General features: G+C 42.1%; 8 non-coding genes and 1 pseudogene across 8 annotated transcripts; all 9 read left to right on the forward strand.

Annotated features, from left to right (window-relative positions):
- The first annotated feature begins 985 nt into the window (after positions 1–985).
- Positions 986–1,176, forward strand: LOC141205598 (U2 spliceosomal RNA). The gene has a single exon (XR_012276280.1). It is a non-coding gene; the product is annotated as a U2 spliceosomal RNA (small nuclear RNA).
- A 1,116-nt stretch (positions 1,177–2,292) lies between these two features.
- LOC141206185 (U2 spliceosomal RNA) lies at positions 2,293–2,483 on the forward strand. The gene has a single exon (XR_012276851.1). It is a non-coding gene; the product is annotated as a U2 spliceosomal RNA (small nuclear RNA).
- Positions 2,484–3,604: 1,121 nt separating this feature from the next.
- On the forward strand, positions 3,605–3,795 carry LOC141205628 (U2 spliceosomal RNA). The gene has a single exon (XR_012276309.1). It is a non-coding gene; the product is annotated as a U2 spliceosomal RNA (small nuclear RNA).
- Positions 3,796–4,911: 1,116 nt separating this feature from the next.
- LOC141206152 (U2 spliceosomal RNA) lies at positions 4,912–5,102 on the forward strand. Its single transcript, XR_012276818.1, has one exon. It is a non-coding gene; the product is annotated as a U2 spliceosomal RNA (small nuclear RNA).
- Positions 5,103–6,223: 1,121 nt separating this feature from the next.
- On the forward strand, positions 6,224–6,414 carry LOC141205745 (U2 spliceosomal RNA). The gene has a single exon (XR_012276420.1). It is a non-coding gene; the product is annotated as a U2 spliceosomal RNA (small nuclear RNA).
- A 1,115-nt stretch (positions 6,415–7,529) lies between these two features.
- On the forward strand, positions 7,530–7,720 carry LOC141205860 (U2 spliceosomal RNA). Its single transcript, XR_012276532.1, has one exon. It is a non-coding gene; the product is annotated as a U2 spliceosomal RNA (small nuclear RNA).
- Positions 7,721–14,112: 6,392 nt separating this feature from the next.
- LOC141206239 (U2 spliceosomal RNA) lies at positions 14,113–14,326 on the forward strand (annotated as a pseudogene).
- Positions 14,327–15,441: 1,115 nt separating this feature from the next.
- On the forward strand, positions 15,442–15,632 carry LOC141205600 (U2 spliceosomal RNA). The gene has a single exon (XR_012276282.1). It is a non-coding gene; the product is annotated as a U2 spliceosomal RNA (small nuclear RNA).
- A 1,115-nt stretch (positions 15,633–16,747) lies between these two features.
- LOC141205601 (U2 spliceosomal RNA) lies at positions 16,748–16,938 on the forward strand. The gene has a single exon (XR_012276283.1). It is a non-coding gene; the product is annotated as a U2 spliceosomal RNA (small nuclear RNA).
- Positions 16,939–17,694: the final 756 nt, after the last annotated feature.

Here is a 17,694-nt window from a genome sequence, read left to right on the forward strand (position 1 = left end):
AGTTGCAGAAGCCAGATTACAAGCTCATTTTGGTTCAACTTCAGCAACTGTGCATTGCATTGCCATGTAATGTGATGCAATGCTATCTTTCTAGCTCTCCCTTTTTACTTCCTTTTGGATAAACAGACATATTAGGCAAGCATTTTGGAGCTTTTACCTAAATAACTACAGGTGGTGAGATAAGCTGCACAATATAATTGACCTTTCAGTATATTGTTGCACACACACCATCTATTTAGCAAATGCCCTTGTTATCAACAGCAGCCTTTTAAACTCACCTGAGCTAACAGGTATGTGCGCTGGTTACTCTGCTGCGCTTAAAATTTCTTTTTTGGTTTGCTACAATGCCTTTTCTGAAACGTTGTCTCCTTCTGCTGGAACACTGACTTCTTTCATTTAATGCCTGCAGACTATAAAAGAGAACCCAACCCAAAAAGTTTGGTTGATTAGTCTGTGGCATTCTGTTAAACTGTTGCTTATGGCGGTCTCTGTGAGCTTCTCAGCGACATTCAGCCAGCCAGGTATCCTGCCTGCAGTAGATGGAATGTGGCAATGGAACGCTGGCTGCGCGTGTCATAATAGGCTCTGAGCCTTTATATACCTGTGCACAGCAGCAGCCACCTTCAGTCTGCTGCTGGACAGCCAGCAGCAGCAGCAGCAGGAGAGGTATGTAATCAGGAGCCCTCCTGCTAAGGGTAGACAGCTGCTCGTTCCACCCCACCCCCCGCCTTAATTGGTTCTCCTCCCTTCCAACGGTGTTGAGGCGGGTGGGAACAGCAGGGGGTGAAGGTGCTGTGTTTAAAGAGGTGGAGTTATGCAGATCTAAAACGCGTGGATTGCAGCAGCAGCAAGCCGAAAAGTGCAGGCATGTAAGGGATCTAGAGGTTGACAACATGTCTTCTTAACGGGAGTCCAGGAGCTCATCTCCACAAATGGACTTTTCAGGATCCTTGGGTGGCTCCGTAGTTTGAAACCAATTCTGGTTATCGCTTCTCGGCCTTTTGGCTAAGATCAAGTGTAGTATCTGTTCTTATCAGTTTAATATCTGATACGTCCCCTATCTGGGGACCATATATTAAATGGATTTTTAGAACAGGGAGATGGAAAAAGAGCTTGCTCTGTCCACTCCACGCATTGACCTGGTATTGCAGTATCTCCAGGACCGGTGCACCCCTTCTTTAATGCAGTTTCTAAAATCAGAAAGAATTGAATTCAATGTTTTTTGTTCATTTTGCTTGTTTGTCGGATTTTGGGATGGACTCTTTGGCTTTGCTTTTCTTCTCCTCATTGGATTTTTCATGTTCAAAGTTGCAGAAGCCAGATTACAAGCTCATTTTGGTTCAACTTCAGCAACTGTGTATTGCATTGCCATGTAATGTGATGCAATGCTATCTTTCTAGCTCTCCCTTTTTACTTCCTTTTGGATAAACAGACATATTAGGCAAGCATTTTGGAGCTTTCACCTAAATAACTACAGGTGGTGAGATAAGCTGCACAATAAAATTGACCTTTCAGTATATTGTTGCACACACACCATCTATTTAGCAAATGCCCTTGTTATCAACAGCAGCCTTTTAAACTCACCTGAGCTAACAGGTATGTGCGCTGGTTACTCTGCTGCGCTTAAAATTTCTTTTTTGGTTTGCTACAATGCCTTTTCTGAAACGTTGTCTCCTTCTGCTGGAACACTGACTTCTTTCATTTAATGCCTGCAGACTATAAAAGAGAACCCAACCCAAAAAGTTTGGTTGATTAGTCTGTGGCATTCTGTTAAACTGTTGCTTATGGCGGTCTCTGTGAGCTTCTCAGCGACATTCAGCCAGCCAGGTATCCTGCCTGCAGTAGATGGAATGTGGCAATGGAACGCTGGCTGCGCGTGTCATAATAGGCTCTGAGCCTTTATATACCTGTGCACAGCAGCAGCCACCTTCAGTCTGCTGCTGGACAGCCAGCAGCAGCAGCAGCAGGAGAGGTATGTAATCAGGAGCCCTCCTGCTAAGGGTAGACAGCTGCTCGTTCCACCCCACCCCCCCGCCTTAATTGGTTCTCCTCCCTTCCAACGGTGTTGAGGCGGGTGGGAACAGCAGGGGGTGAAGGTGCTGTGTTTAAAGAGGTGGAGTTATGCAGATCTAAAACGCGTGGATTGCAGCAGCAGCAAGCCGAAAAGTGCAGGCATGTAAGGGATCTAGAGGTTGACAACATGTCTTCTTAACGGGAGTCCAGGAGCTCATCTCCACAAATGGACTTTTCAGGATCCTTGGGTGGCTCCATAGTTTGAAACCAATTCTGGTTATCGCTTCTCGGCCTTTTGGTTAAGATCAAGTGTAGTATCTGTTCTTATCAGTTTAATATCTGATACGTCCCCTATCTGGGGACCATATATTAAATGGATTTTTAGAACAGGGAGATGGAAAAAGAACTTGCTCTGTCCACTCCACGCATTGACCTGGTATTGCAGTATCTCCAGGACCGGTGCACCCCTTCTTTAATGCAGTTTCTAAAATCAGAAAGAATTGAATTCAATGTTTTTTGTTCATTTTGCTTGTTTGTCGGATTTTGGGATGGACTCTTTGGCTTTGCTTTTCTTCTCCTCATTGGATTTTTCATGTTCAAAGTTGCAGAAGCCAGATTACAAGCTCATTTTGGTTCAACTTCAGCAACTGTGCATTGCATTGCCATGTAATGTGATGCAATGCTATCTTTCTAGCTCTCCCTTTTTACTTCCTTTTGGATAAACAGACATATTAGGCAAGCATTTTGGAGCTTTCACCTAAATGACTACAGGTGGTGAGATAAGCTGCACAATATAATTGACCTTTCAGTATATTGTTGCACACACACCATCTATTTAGCAAATGCCCTTGTTATCAACAGCAGCCTTTTAAACTCACCTGAGCTAACAGGTATGTGCGCTGGTTACTCTGCTGCGCTTAAAATTTCTTTTTTGGTTTGCTACAATGCCTTTTCTGAAACGTTGTCTCCTTCTGCTGGAACACTGACTTCTTTCATTTAATGCCTGCAGACTATAAAAGAGAACCCAACCCAAAAAGTTTGGTTGATTAGTCTGTGGCATTCTGTTAAACTGTTGCTTATGGCGGTCTCTGTGAGCATCTCAGCGACATTCAGCCAGCCAGGTATCCTGCCTGCAGTAGATGGAATGTGGCAATGGAACGCTGGCTGCGCGTGTCATAATAGGCTCTGAGCCTTTATATACCTGTGCACAGCAGCAGCCACCTTCAGTCTGCTGCTGGACAGCCAGCAGCAGCAGCAGCAGCAGCAGGAGAGGTATGTAATCAGGAGCCCTCCTGCTAAGGGTAGACAGCTGCTCGTTCCACCCCACCCCCCGCCTTAATTGGTTCTCCTCCCTTCCAACGGTGTTGAGGCGGGTGGGAACAGCAGGGGGTGAAGGTGCTGTGTTTAAAGAGGTGGAGTTATGCAGATCTAAAACGCGTGGATTGCAGCAGCAGCAAGCCGAAAAGTGCAGGCATGTAAGGGATCTAGAGGTTGACAACATGTCTTCTTAACGGGAGTCCAGGAGCTCATCTCCACAAATGGACTTTTCAGGATCCTTGGGTGGCTCCGTAGTTTGAAACCAATTCTGGTTATCGCTTCTCGGCCTTTTGGCTAAGATCAAGTGTAGTATCTGTTCTTATCAGTTTAATATCTGATACGTCCCCTATCTGGGGACCATATATTAAATGGATTTTTAGAACAGGGAGATGGAAAAAGAGCTTGCTCTGTCCACTCCACGCATTGACCTGGTATTGCAGTATCTCCAGGACCAGTGCACCCCTTCTTTAATGCAGTTTCTAAAATCAGAAAGAATTGAATTCAATGTTTTTTGTTCATTTTGCTTGTTTGTCGGATTTTGGGATGGACTCTTTGGCTTTGCTTTTCTTCTCCTCATTGGATTTTTCATGTTCAAAGTTGCAGAAGCCAGATTACAAGCTCATTTTGGTTCAACTTCAGCAACTGTGCATTGCATTGCCATGTAATGTGATGCAATGCTATCTTTCTAGCTCTCCCTTTTTACTTCCTTTTGGATAAACAGACATATTAGGCAAGCATTTTGGAGCTTTCACCTAAATAACTACAGGTGGTGAGATAAGCTGCACAATATAATTGACCTTTCAGTATATTGTTGCACACACACCATCTATTTAGCAAATGCCCTTGTTATCAACAGCAGCCTTTTAAACTCACCTGAGCTAACAGGTATGTGCGCTGGTTACTCTGCTGCGCTTAAAATTTCTTTTTTGGTTTGCTACAATGCCTTTTCTGAAACGTTGTCTCCTTCTGCTGGAACACTGACTTCTTTCATTTAATGCCTGCAGACTATAAAAGAGAACCCAACCCAAAAAGTTTGGTTGATTAGTCTGTGGCATTCTGTTAAACTGTTGCTTATGGCGGTCTCTGTGAGCTTCTCAGCGACATTCAGCCAGCCAGGTATCCTGCCTGCAGTAGATGGAATGTGGCAATGGAACGCTGGCTGCGCGTGTCATAATAGGCTCTGAGCCTTTATATACCTGTGCACAGCAGCAGCCACCTTCAGTCTGCTGCTGGACAGCCAGCAGCAGCAGCAGCAGGAGAGGTATGTAATCAGGAGCCCTCCTGCTAAGGGTAGACAGCTGCTCGTTCCACCCCACCCCCCCGCCTTAATTGGTTCTCCTCCCTTCCAACGGTGTTGAGGCGGGTGGGAACAGCAGGGGGTGAAGGTGCTGTGTTTAAAGAGGTGGAGTTATGCAGATCTAAAACGCGTGGATTGCAGCAGCAGCAAGCCGAAAAGTGCAGGCATGTAAGGGATCTAGAGGTTGACAACATGTCTTCTTAACGGGAGTCCAGGAGCTCATCTCCACAAATGGACTTTTCAGGATCCTTGGGTGGCTCCATAGTTTGAAACCAATTCTGGTTATCGCTTCTCGGCCTTTTGGCTAAGATCAAGTGTAGTATCTGTTCTTATCAGTTTAATATCTGATACGTCCCCTATCTGGGGACCATATATTAAATGGATTTTTAGAACAGGGAGATGGAAAAAGAACTTGCTCTGTCCACTCCACGCATTGACCTGGTATTGCAGTATCTCCAGGACCGGTGCACCCCTTCTTTAATGCAGTTTCTAAAATCAGAAAGAATTGAATTCAATGTTTTTTGTTCATTTTGCTTGTTTGTCGGATTTTGGGATGGACTCTTTGGCTTTGCTTTTCTTCTCCTCATTGGATTTTTCATGTTCAAAGTTGCAGAAGCCAGATTACAAGCTCATTTTGGTTCAACTTCAGCAACTGTGCATTGCATTGCCATGTAATGTGATGCAATGCTATCTTTCTAGCTCTCCCTTTTTACTTCCTTTTGGATAAACAGACATATTAGGCAAGCATTTTGGAGCTTTCACCTAAATGACTACAGGTGGTGAGATAAGCTGCACAATATAATTGACCTTTCAGTATATTGTTGCACACACACCATCTATTTAGCAAATGCCCTTGTTATCAACAGCAGCCTTTTAAACTCACCTGAGCTAACAGGTATGTGCGCTGGTTACTCTGCTGCGCTTAAAATTTCTTTTTTGGTTTGCTACAATGCCTTTTCTGAAACGTTGTCTCCTTCTGCTGGAACACTGACTTCTTTCATTTAATGCCTGCAGACTATAAAAGAGAACCCAACCCAAAAAGTTTGGTTGATTAGTCTGTGGCATTCTGTTAAACTGTTGCTTATGGCGGTCTCTGTGAGCATCTCAGCGACATTCAGCCAGCCAGGTATCCTGCCTGCAGTAGATGGAATGTGGCAATGGAACGCTGGCTGCGCGTGTCATAATAGGCTCTGAGCCTTTATATACCTGTGCACAGCAGCAGCCACCTTCAGTCTGCTGCTGGACAGCCAGCAGCAGCAGCAGCAGCAGCAGGAGAGGTATGTAATCAGGAGCCCTCCTGCTAAGGGTAGACAGCTGCTCGTTCCACCCCACCCCCCGCCTTAATTGGTTCTCCTCCCTTCCAACGGTGTTGAGGCGGGTGGGAACAGCAGGGGGTGAAGGTGCTGTGTTTAAAGAGGTGGAGTTATGCAGATCTAAAACGCGTGGATTGCAGCAGCAGCAAGCCGAAAAGTGCAGGCATGTAAGGGATCTAGAGGTTGACAACATGTCTTCTTAACGGGAGTCCAGGAGCTCATCTCCACAAATGGACTTTTCAGGATCCTTGGGTGGCTCCGTAGTTTGAAACCAATTCTGGTTATCGCTTCTCGGCCTTTTGGCTAAGATCAAGTGTAGTATCTGTTCTTATCAGTTTAATATCTGATACGTCCCCTATCTGGGGACCATATATTAAATGGATTTTTAGAACAGGGAGATGGAAAAAGAGCTTGCTCTGTCCACTCCACGCATTGACCTGGTATTGCAGTATCTCCAGGACCAGTGCACCCCTTCTTTAATGCAGTTTCTAAAATCAGAAAGAATTGAATTCAATGTTTTTTGTTCATTTTGCTTGTTTGTCGGATTTTGGGATGGACTCTTTGGCTTTGCTTTTCTTCTCCTCATTGGATTTTTCATGTTCAAAGTTGCAGAAGCCAGATTACAAGCTCATTTTGGTTCAACTTCAGCAACTGTGCATTGCATTGCCATGTAATGTGATGCAATGCTATCTTTCTAGCTCTCCCTTTTTACTTCCTTTTGGATAAACAGACATATTAGGCAAGCATTTTGGAGCTTTCACCTAAATAACTACAGGTGGTGAGATAAGCTGCACAATATAATTGACCTTTCAGTATATTGTTGCACACACACCATCTATTTAGCAAATGCCCTTGTTATCAACAGCAGCCTTTTAAACTCACCTGAGCTAACAGGTATGTGCGCTGGTTACTCTGCTGCGCTTAAAATTTCTTTTTTGGTTTGCTACAATGCCTTTTCTGAAACGTTGTCTCCTTCTGCTGGAACACTGACTTCTTTCATTTAATGCCTGCAGACTATAAAAGAGAACCCAACCCAAAAAGTTTGGTTGATTAGTCTGTGGCATTCTGTTAAACTGTTGCTTATGGCGGTCTCTGTGAGCTTCTCAGCGACATTCAGCCAGCCAGGTATCCTGCCTGCAGTAGATGGAATGTGGCAATGGAACGCTGGCTGCGCGTGTCATAATAGGCTCTGAGCCTTTATATACCTGTGCACAGCAGCAGCCACCTTCAGTCTGCTGCTGGACAGCCAGCAGCAGCAGCAGCAGGAGAGGTATGTAATCAGGAGCCCTCCTGCTAAGGGTAGACAGCTGCTCGTTCCACCCCACCCCCCGCCTTAATTGGTTCTCCTCCCTTCCAACGGTGTTGAGGCGGGTGGGAACAGCAGGGGGTGAAGGTGCTGTGTTTAAAGAGGTGGAGTTATGCAGATTTAAAACGCGTGGATTGCAGCAGCAGCAAGCCGAAAAGTGCAGGCATGTAAGGGATCTAGAGGTTGACAACATGTCTTCTTAACGGGAGTCCAGGAGCTCATCTCCACAAATGGACTTTTCAGGATCCTTGGGTGGCTCCGTAGTTTGAAACCAATTCTGGTTATCGCTTCTCGGCCTTTTGGCTAAGATCAAGTGTAGTATCTGTTCTTATCAGTTTAATATCTGATACGTCCCCTATCTGGGGACCATATATTAAATGGATTTTTAGAACAGGGAGATGGAAAAAGAGCTTGCTCTGTCCACTCCACGCATTGACCTGGTATTGCAGTATCTCCAGGACCAGTGCACCCCTTCTTTAATGCAGTTTCTAAAATCAGAAAGAATTGAATTCAATGTTTTTTGTTCATTTTGCTTGTTTGTCGGATTTTGGGATGGACTCTTTGGCTTTGCTTTTCTTCTCCTCATTGGATTTTTCATGTTCAAAGTTGCAGAAGCCAGATTACAAGCTCATTTTGGTTCAACTTCAGCAACTGTGCATTGCATTGCCATGTAATGTGATGCAATGCTATCTTTCTAGCTCTCCCTTTTTACTTCCTTTTGGATAAACAGACATATTAGGCAAGCATTTTGGAGCTTTCACCTAAATAACTACAGGTGGTGAGATAAGCTGCACAATATAATTGACCTTTCAGTATATTGTTGCACACACACCATCTATTTAGCAAATGCCCTTGTTATCAACAGCAGCCTTTTAAACTCACCTGAGCTAACAGGTATGTGCGCTGGTTACTCTGCTGCGCTTAAAATTTCTTTTTTGGTTTGCTACAATGCCTTTTCTGAAACGTTGTCTCCTTCTGCTGGAACACTGACTTCTTTCATTTAATGCCTGCAGACTATAAAAGAGAACCCAACCCAAAAAGTTTGGTTGATTAGTCTGTGGCATTCTGTTAAACTGTTGCTTATGGCGGTCTCTGTGAGCTTCTCAGCGACATTCAGCCAGCCAGGTATCCTGCCTGCAGTAGATGGAATGTGGCAATGGAACGCTGGCTGCGCGTGTCATAATAGGCTCTGAGCCTTTATATACCTGTGCACAGCAGCAGCCACCTTCAGTCTGCTGCTGGACAGCCAGCAGCAGCAGCAGCAGGAGAGGTATGTAATCAGGAGCCCTCCTGCTAAGGGTAGACAGCTGCTCGTTCCACCCCACCCCCCGCCTTAATTGGTTCTCCTCCCTTCCAACGGTGTTGAGGCGGGTGGGAACAGCAGGGGGTGAAGGTGCTGTGTTTAAAGAGGTGGAGTTATGCAGATCTAAAACGCGTGGATTGCAGCAGCAGCAAGCCGAAAAGTGCAGGCATGTAAGGGATCTAGAGGTTGACAACATGTCTTCTTAACGGGAGTCCAGGAGCTCATCTCCACAAATGGACTTTTCAGGATCCTTGGGTGGCTCCGTAGTTTGAAACCAATTCTGGTTATCGCTTCTCGGCCTTTTGGCACGATCTGTAGTGGGTTGTGACATTGGGCTGAAGGTTACTGTGGTGGCAGAACCGATTCTTGGCCTTTGGAGATATCCAGTGCTGCTTTTGGGAATCGGTGCTAAAGCTGCAGTGCCTTTTCTTTACGGAGGACGGTGTGTTGGAGGGAGGACGAACTTCGTGGAGGCTGCGATCCGTGTGTGATATTTTCCTTGGTATCTGGAAAAGAAGAGGAAAATCATAGAGACAAGGAGAAACCCTGGAGGAAGGAAGGAGAATCAAGCAAGCAACCCGAATGATTATTTCTCGGAGGAGCATCCGCTGAAGGACACCATCAGGTTCGTGGTTGCTCCTGACCACCGGCAGGTGAAAGATTCTCAATTTATTTTCAATGTTATTTGTAAGCTCTTGAAGATCGACAAGGAGCATCTTTTTTGCTTTCAATCTTTTTTTTCTCGAGGACTTTATGATGTTACGCTTAATAAAGCCTCGCAGTGTGAAAGTGCCTACGCTCTTTATGAAGTAAATAAAGAGAAGGTAGAGCTGGAGGGGGTGAAAGTAATCCCCTCTTTTCAGTTTTCAATGAAAGTACTGACGATTCATTTGTTTAGTCCATTTATTACAGACTCTGAGGTTGAAAGTTAACTATCAATGTATTGTGACAAAATCATCCCTAAGAGACGCGGGGAAACACAGTTTGGAGTGTGGAACGGGAAACGTGTGTATGTGGTATCATTTAGGAAGAACCCGAATGAGGAGGGGGGCGTGTCCAGACCTCCGCCGCAGGTTTATATCAACCATAGCCGCGGTTATTTATTCTTCCCAGGGATGCCACACTACTGCCGTGTGTGTAAAAAATATGGACATCTGGATGCAGAATGTAACAAGTGTTTTAGTTGCATGGGTACTCCTCACCAGATGGATGAGTGCCCTAAAAATAAGAAAAAGGATGTAGAGGAGATGGACACATCGCCTGAAGAACAGCAACAAGAAGCTAAAGACGATGTGGAAGCAGGCATTGCTGCTGAAGAGGAAAAAGGGGAAGAGGAGAAAGAAAGGAGTGAGAAGGAGGAGACAGAAAGAAAGAGAAAAGAGGAAGAGGAGGGACGGGCAATGAAGGAGAAGAAGAAGGAGGAACGGGTTAAAAAATCACAAGAAGAAGAGGAAAGGAAGTTGGAAGAAAGGAAGAGAAAGAAGGAAGAGGAAAAACAGAAGAGGATAGAGGACATAGAAAAAAGGGCCATGGAGATAAAGAAACAGATGGAAAGGAAAAAGAGAGAAGAGCAGAAGAAAGAAGATAAGAAGAAAGAAGATAAGAATGAAAAGAAGAAGATAGAAGAACAGAAGAAAGAAGATCAGAAGAGAGAAGAGAAGAGTCAAATGTTGCAAGAAATTTCTCCACTAAGTAAAGGGAGTAGTTGTGGAGGGGAAAGTGATATTCCAGAAGTAGTGGAGTCCACTCCTACTAATTCCCTGTCGCAGAGCTTACCTTGCGCGCAGGTACAAATGGACTGCACAGAAAAATCTCTAAAAAGAAGTGTGGATAGAAGTGATAATGAAGGAATACCATGTGGTGGGAAAGTAAAGGCATTAGAAGCAACAAGTCTGCTGGGGAGTGTGTCATCTTCGGATGTATCAGATCTGGAGGTAGACCCATCTTCTCCGGCAGTAGAGAATGAGGGCGGAGGGAAGAGCCCTGCACTAAATGTTAGAAGATGATCCGCTCAATGTCCCTGAATGTTCAGGGGTTTAACGACCTATATAAGAGAACTGCTTTATATGATTTTTTAAATAATGAAAATATTGATTTTATCTTTCTACAAGAATGTAATTTGACAAAAAAAATAAGCTATGAATATTTACAGGGTATATGGAAGGGTAACTTATGCTTTTCTGGTGGGAACGAGTCAAAAATTGATGGTGTGGGGTTTTTATGCTCTAAAGATTGGGAGATTGTAAATTATGAAGAGATATACCCTGGGAGGATTTTAAGAATTGATGTGCAGAAAAATGGGAAGAAAGTGAGGTGTTTTAATGTGTATGCAAATGCAGAAAAAGCCTTGAGATTACATTTGTTTGAACTGTTGCAGCTGTTTTTACCTGGAGTAGATCCATTAGTTTTAGGTGGGGATTTTAATTGTCATTTAAAAAATGTAAAAGATGGGTCAGCTTCATGTCTTAGAAATATTTTAGCAGCTTTTAATCTTAAAGATACATGGGCATTAGATGGACAAAAAAAGGAGCATGAAGTCGCTTGGGTGGGGAGAGGTGTTTCATCCAGAATAGATTATATTTTTATATCTCAAGCCCTAACATGCTCAGGTTTTAAAACGCATTCAACACCTTTTTCAGATCATAAAATAATAGAATGTAGTTTTAAAATAGAATCAGATGTGGATAAAAGACCGTCACACTGGAAATTTAATGTATCCCTACTACAAGACGAGGTGGTTATGGAAGGTTTTAAAAAGCTGTATGAAAAACTGAAGCTAAAAAAAACGTTTTTTAAATCTATTTTTAATTGGTGGGATTTTGTCAAGAAGGAGGTAAAAATATTTTTTATTAAAGAAGGAAAGAAGAAAGCTGCTGCAAAACGTATTTTTTATAATGATCTTAATGCTAAACTGCAATGTTTTTTTCACCTCGAAAATAACGGATGTGATCTGCAGGAGGCGATCCGAACAACAAAAGAAAAGATCCAAAACTGCCTGAAAGAAAAAGGTAAAGAAATTATTTTTAATTCCCGAGTAAAAGTTTTAGACGAGGATGAAAAATGCACAAAATTCTTTTTTAAAAAAATATGTGACAAGAAGGATTATATGAAGGTTTTGGAAGGAGAAACAAGTTTGGAGGGGAAGAAGATGAAAGCAAAAGAATTTTATGATGATTTATTTTCTGTTAAAAACACGGATGTGTCTCTAAAAAAACATTTTTTAGAAGGACTGGAAAAAAATTTTAATGCGGAAGATAAATCTTTTTTAATAGGGAATTTTACTAAAGAGGAAGTTTTTAATACAATTAATACGCTACAAAATAACAAAACGCCGGGAGCAGATGGACTACCTGTTGAATTTTACAAGTGTTTATGGGAGATCATGGGTGAGGATTTTTATGAAGTAATTTTAGAAGCAGAAGCATCTTTTAGTGTCCCAGAGTCGTGGTGGGAGGGTCTTATTGTTTTATTATTTAAGAAAGGAAATAAAGAACTGATTAAAAATTGGAGACCAATAACCCTTTTAAATACGGACTGTAAGGTATATGCAAAGTTACTAGCAAATAGATTAAAAAAGGTAATCGGCTCAGTAATAGAAGTGGATCAGACATGTGCAGTGCCAAATCGGAGAATCAGCGACTCATTGATTTTAATCAGGGATGTTTTATGGGATGTTTTAGACAGAAAACAAAAGCTTGCTCTAATTACTTTGGATTTTGAAAAAGCGTACGATAGAGTTGCCCATGATTTTTTATTTGCAGTTTTAGAGAAAATGGGATGCCCGGATGTTTTTAGCAAACGTATTAAATCTCTTTACAAATCATGTTTTAGCAAAATATCTATTAATGGTTTTTTATCTGATAATGTAAAAATAAACTGTGGCGTTAAACAGGGGTGTCCCTTATCCCCTATTCTTTTTATTTGTGCAATTGAACCACTTTTAGCAGCTTTTAGGAGAGATAAGGTAATCAATGTTTTTTTTATTCCCGGGAGTTGCAATGAACAAGTTAAAGTGGTGGCATATATGGATGATGTGACGGTTTTAGTTAAAGACACTAGAAGCATGAACAGAGCCATAAGAACAGTGGATTGGTTTGGGGGCGCATCGGGTTTTAAAATTAACATGGAAAAATCTGGTATTTTAACTGTTGGTGATTTTATTGTAGATTCTGAGTGTAAATTAACAAGAATGAATGAAGTAAAAATTTTAGGTATTTATTTCTCAGAGTCAGGTGGTAATGTAAGAAATTGGGAGTCTCTGCTGGAAAGAGTTAAGAAAAAGATTACTTTCTGGCAGTTGAGAGATCTTACCCTGGAAGGAAAAATTTTAATTATTAGACAGGTTTTACTCCCAATGTTTTTATATGTCTCAACAGTTTTTATCCCCCAATATAATATCATGAAGAGAGTTATTAAGGTATGTTTTAATTTTTTATGGAGATCCAAGATGGAAAGAGTAACGAGAGAGGAGATATATAAATCAAAGAAAAAAGGTGGGAAAGGTTTTCCGGATATTAGGTCCTTTTTATATGCAAAGTATGTAGCGAACTGTGTATGCACTTTATTAGGACCAGGCTCTAAGCTAAAGTTGTTTTCTATATATAATTTAGGTTTCTATATTAAAAATTATAAATGGTTGGAGATGTCTCTAAATAGGCCTTATAGGTTTTTACCTCCAGGAAATTATATTGTTTTAGAAAAAATTTTAAGAGATTTTAAACTTAAGATGGTCGAAATAAATGTTCTTAAATGCCATAAAAAAATCCTAAAAATCCTGGAAGAGAGAATAGGTATCAGTCCTGTGGAACATTTTTCATTCAAAATTGTGGAAAGAATCTGGATGAATGTAAATTATAGTGTGTTATCTAATGAACACAGGGATTTACTCTGGTGTATAGTAAAAGACTGCCTGCCAACCCGTGAGTTCCAACACAGGCGTGGGTTGGTAAGATCTGAAGTGTGCCCAAGATCCAGGTGTGGGAATAGTGAAACACCCATGCACATCTTCTGGAATTGTAATTTTGCACAGACAATATGGAGGAAAGTGTGCAATATAGTGAGAGCTGTGAGTACTGTTAATTTTTTGGATTTTAACAGAGTATTTTATGGGATGGGGATAAGAGAGGAGGATTTTAAAATTGTATGGATTATTACTGCATGTGTGAAGGCGGCATTGTGGAAAGCAAGGAACATTTTAGTGTTTAAACATAAGGAAGTAACAGTCGACCAGTGTATTAAATTATGTCTAAGTTATTTGTACATGTATTTCTGGAGGGACAAAATGACGCTTGGCAAGGTGAAAGCAAATGAGAAATGGAAACAATGTAAATGGAATGAACTTACCTTGTAAGCTTTGATTTTTTGAAAACCTGTGGAAAAACAAAAAAAGAAAAACAAAAACAAACAAAAAAAAATAGCCAAAACTATATAATTTTTAAAAAAAAAAAAAAAAAAAAAAAGAGGGAAAAAATAAATAAATATATATATATAAAAGAAAAAGAAAATAAAAGATTTGGAGAAGTATTAAAATTGGTAGAATGCACGATGATGGATTTGAGTCTTCTTATCTTTTTGTTGATTCCAAGACTTTGTAATCTGAGTGTAAAAAAAAAAAAAAAAAAAAATCTGTTCTTATCAGTTTAATATCTGATACGTCCCCTATCTGGGGACCATATATTAAATGGATTTTTAGAACAGGGAGATGGAAAAAGAGCTTGCTCTGTCCACTCCACGCATTGACCTGGTATTGCAGTATCTCCAGGACCGGTGCACCCCTTCTTTAATGCAGTTTCTAAAATCAGAAAGAATTGAATTCAATGTTTTTTGTTCATTTTGCTTGTTTGTCGGATTTTGGGATGGACTCTTTGGCTCTGCTTTTCTTCTCCTCATTGGATTTTTCATGTTCAAAGTTGCAGAAGCCAGATTACAAGCTCATTTTGGTTCAACTTCAGCAACTGTGCATTGCATTGCCATGTAATGTGATGCAATGCTATCTTTCTAGCTCTCCCTTTTTACTTCCTTTTGGATAAACAGACATATTAGGCAAGCATTTTGGAGCTTTCACCTAAATAACTACAGGTGGTGAGATAAGCTGCACAATATAATTGACCTTTCAGTATATTGTTGCACACACACCATCTATTTAGCAAATGCCCTTGTTATCAACAGCAGCCTTTTAAACTCACCTGAGCTAACAGGTATGTGCGCTGGTTACTCTGCTGCGCTTAAAATTTCTTTTTTGGTTTGCTACAATGCCTTTTCTGAAACGTTGTCTCCTTCTGCTGGAACACTGACTTCTTTCATTTAATGCCTGCAGACTATAAAAGAGAACCCAACCCAAAAAGTTTGGTTGATTAGTCTGTGGCATTCTGTTAAACTGTTGCTTATGGCGGTCTCTGTGAGCTTCTCAGCGACATTCAGCCAGCCAGGTATCCTGCCTGCAGTAGATGGAATGTGGCAATGGAACGCTGGCTGCGCGTGTCATAATAGGCTCTGAGCCTTTATATACCTGTGCACAGCAGCAGCCACCTTCAGTCTGCTGCTGGACAGCCAGCAGCAGCAGCAGCAGGAGAGGTATGTAATCAGGAGCCCTCCTGCTAAGGGTAGACAGCTGCTCGTTCCACCCCACCCCCCGCCTTAATTGGTTCTCCTCCCTTCCAACGGTGTTGAGGCGGGTGGGAACAGCAGGGGGTGAAGGTGCTGTGTTTAAAGAGGTGGAGTTATGCAGATCTAAAACGCGTGGATTGCAGCAGCAGCAAGCCGAAAAGTGCAGGCATGTAAGGGATGTAGAGGTTGACAACATGTCTTCTTAACGGGAGTCCAGGAGCTCATCTCCACAAATGGACTTTTTAGGATCCTTGGGTGGCTCCGTAGTTTGAAACCAATTCTGGTTATCGCTTCTCGGCCTTTTGGCTAAGATCAAGTGTAGTATCTGTTCTTATCAGTTTAATATCTGATACGTCCCCTATCTGGGGACCATATATTAAATGGATTTTTAGAACAGGGAGATGGAAAAAGAGCTTGCTCTGTCCACTCCACGCATTGACCTGGTATTGCAGTATCTCCAGGACCGGTGCACCCCTTCTTTAATGCAGTTTCTAAAATCAGAAAGAATTGAATTCAATGTTTTTTGTTCATTTTGCTTGTTTGTCGGATTTTGGGATGGACTCTTTGGCTCTGCTTTTCTTCTCCTCATTGGATTTTTCATGTTCAAAGTTGCAGAAGCCAGATTACAAGCTCATTTTGGTTCAACTTCAGCAACTGTGCATTGCATTGCCATGTAATGTGATGCAATGCTATCTTTCTAGCTCTCCCTTTTTACTTCCTTTTGGATAAACAGACATATTAGGCAAGCATTTTGGAGCTTTCACCTAAATAACTACAGGTGGTGAGATAAGCTGCACAATATAATTGACCTTTCAGTATATTGTTGCACACACACCATCTATTTAGCAAATGCCCTTGTTATCAACAGCAGCCTTTTAAACTCACCTGAGCTAACAGGTATGTGCGCTGGTTACTCTGCTGCGCTTAAAATTTCTTTTTTGGTTTGCTACAATGCCTTTTCTGAAACGTTGTCTCCTTCTGCTGGAACACTGACTTCTTTCATTTAATGCCTGCAGACTATAAAAGAGAACCCAACCCAAAAAGTTTGGTTGATTAGTCTGTGGCATTCTGTTAAACTGTTGCTTATGGCGGTCTCTGTGAGCTTCTCAGCGACATTCAGCCAGCCAGGTATCCTGCCTGCAGTAGATGGAATGTGGCAATGGAACGCTGGCTGCGCGTGTCATAATAGGCTCTGAGCCTTTATATACCTGTGCACAGCAGCAGCCACCTTCAGTCTGCTGCTGGACAGCCAGCAGCAGCAGCAGCAGGAGAGGTATGTAATCAGGAGCCCTCCTGCTAAGGGTAGACAGCTGCTCGTTCCACCCCACCCCCCGCCTTAATTGGTTCTCCTCCCTTCCAACGGTGTTGAGGCGGGTGGGAACAGCAGGGGGTGAAGGTGCTGTGTTTAAAGAGGTGGAGTTATGCAGATCTAAAACGCGTGGATTGCAGCAGCAGCAAGCCGAAAAGTGCAGGCATGTAAGGGATGTAGAGGTTGACAACATGTCTTCTTAACGGGAGTCCAGGAGCTCATCTCCACAAATGGACTTTTTAGGATCCTTGGGTGGCTCCGTAGTTTGAAACCAATTCTGGTTATCGCTTCTCGGCCTTTTGGCTAAGATCAAGTGTAGTATCTGTTCTTATCAGTTTAATATCTGATACGTCCCCTATCTGGGGACCATATATTAAATGGATTTTTAGAACAGGGAGATGGAAAAAGAGCTTGCTCTGTCCACTCCACGCATTGACCTGGTATTGCAGTATCTCCAGGACCGGTGCACCCCTTCTTTAATGCAGTTTCTAAAATCAGAAAGAATTGAATTCAATGTTTTTTGTTCATTTTGCTTGTTTGTCGGATTTTGGGATGGACTCTTTGGCTCTGCTTTTCTTCTCCTCATTGGATTTTTCATGTTCAAAGTTGCAGAAGCCAGATTACAAGCTCATTTTGGTTCAACTTCAGCAACTGTGCATTCCATTGCCATGTAATGTGATGCAATGCTATCTTTCTAGCTCTCCCTTTTTACTTCCTTTTGGATAAACAGACATATTAGGCAAGCATTTTGGAGCTTTCACCTAAATAACTACAGGTGGTGAGATAAGCTGCACAATATAATTGACCTTTCAGTATATTGTTGCACACACACCATCTATTTAGCAAATGCCCTTGTTATCAACAGCAGCCTTTTAAACTCACCTGAGCTAACAGGTATGTGCGCTGGTTACTCTGCTGCGCTTAAAATTTCTTTTTTGGTTTGCTACAATGCCTTTTCTGAAACGTTGTCTCCTTCTGCTGGAACACTGACTTCTTTCATTTAATGCCTGCAGACTATAAAAGAGAACCCAACCCAAAAAGTTTGGTTGATTAGTCTGTGGCATTCTGTTAAACTGTTGCTTATGGCGGTCTCTGTGAGCTTCTCAGCGACATTCAGCCAGCCAGGTATCCTGCCTGCAGTAGATGGAATGTGGCAATGGAACGCTGGCTGCGCGTGTCATAATAGGCTCTGAGCCTTTATATACCTGTGCACAGCAGCAGCCACCTTCA

This window comes from Phyllobates terribilis, unplaced genomic scaffold (genome assembly GCF_046119375.1).
Source record: "Phyllobates terribilis strain yellow unplaced genomic scaffold, ASM4611937v1 Scaffold_142__1_contigs__length_4687701, whole genome shotgun sequence".
Lineage (NCBI taxonomy): Eukaryota > Metazoa > Chordata > Amphibia > Anura > Dendrobatidae > Phyllobates > Phyllobates terribilis.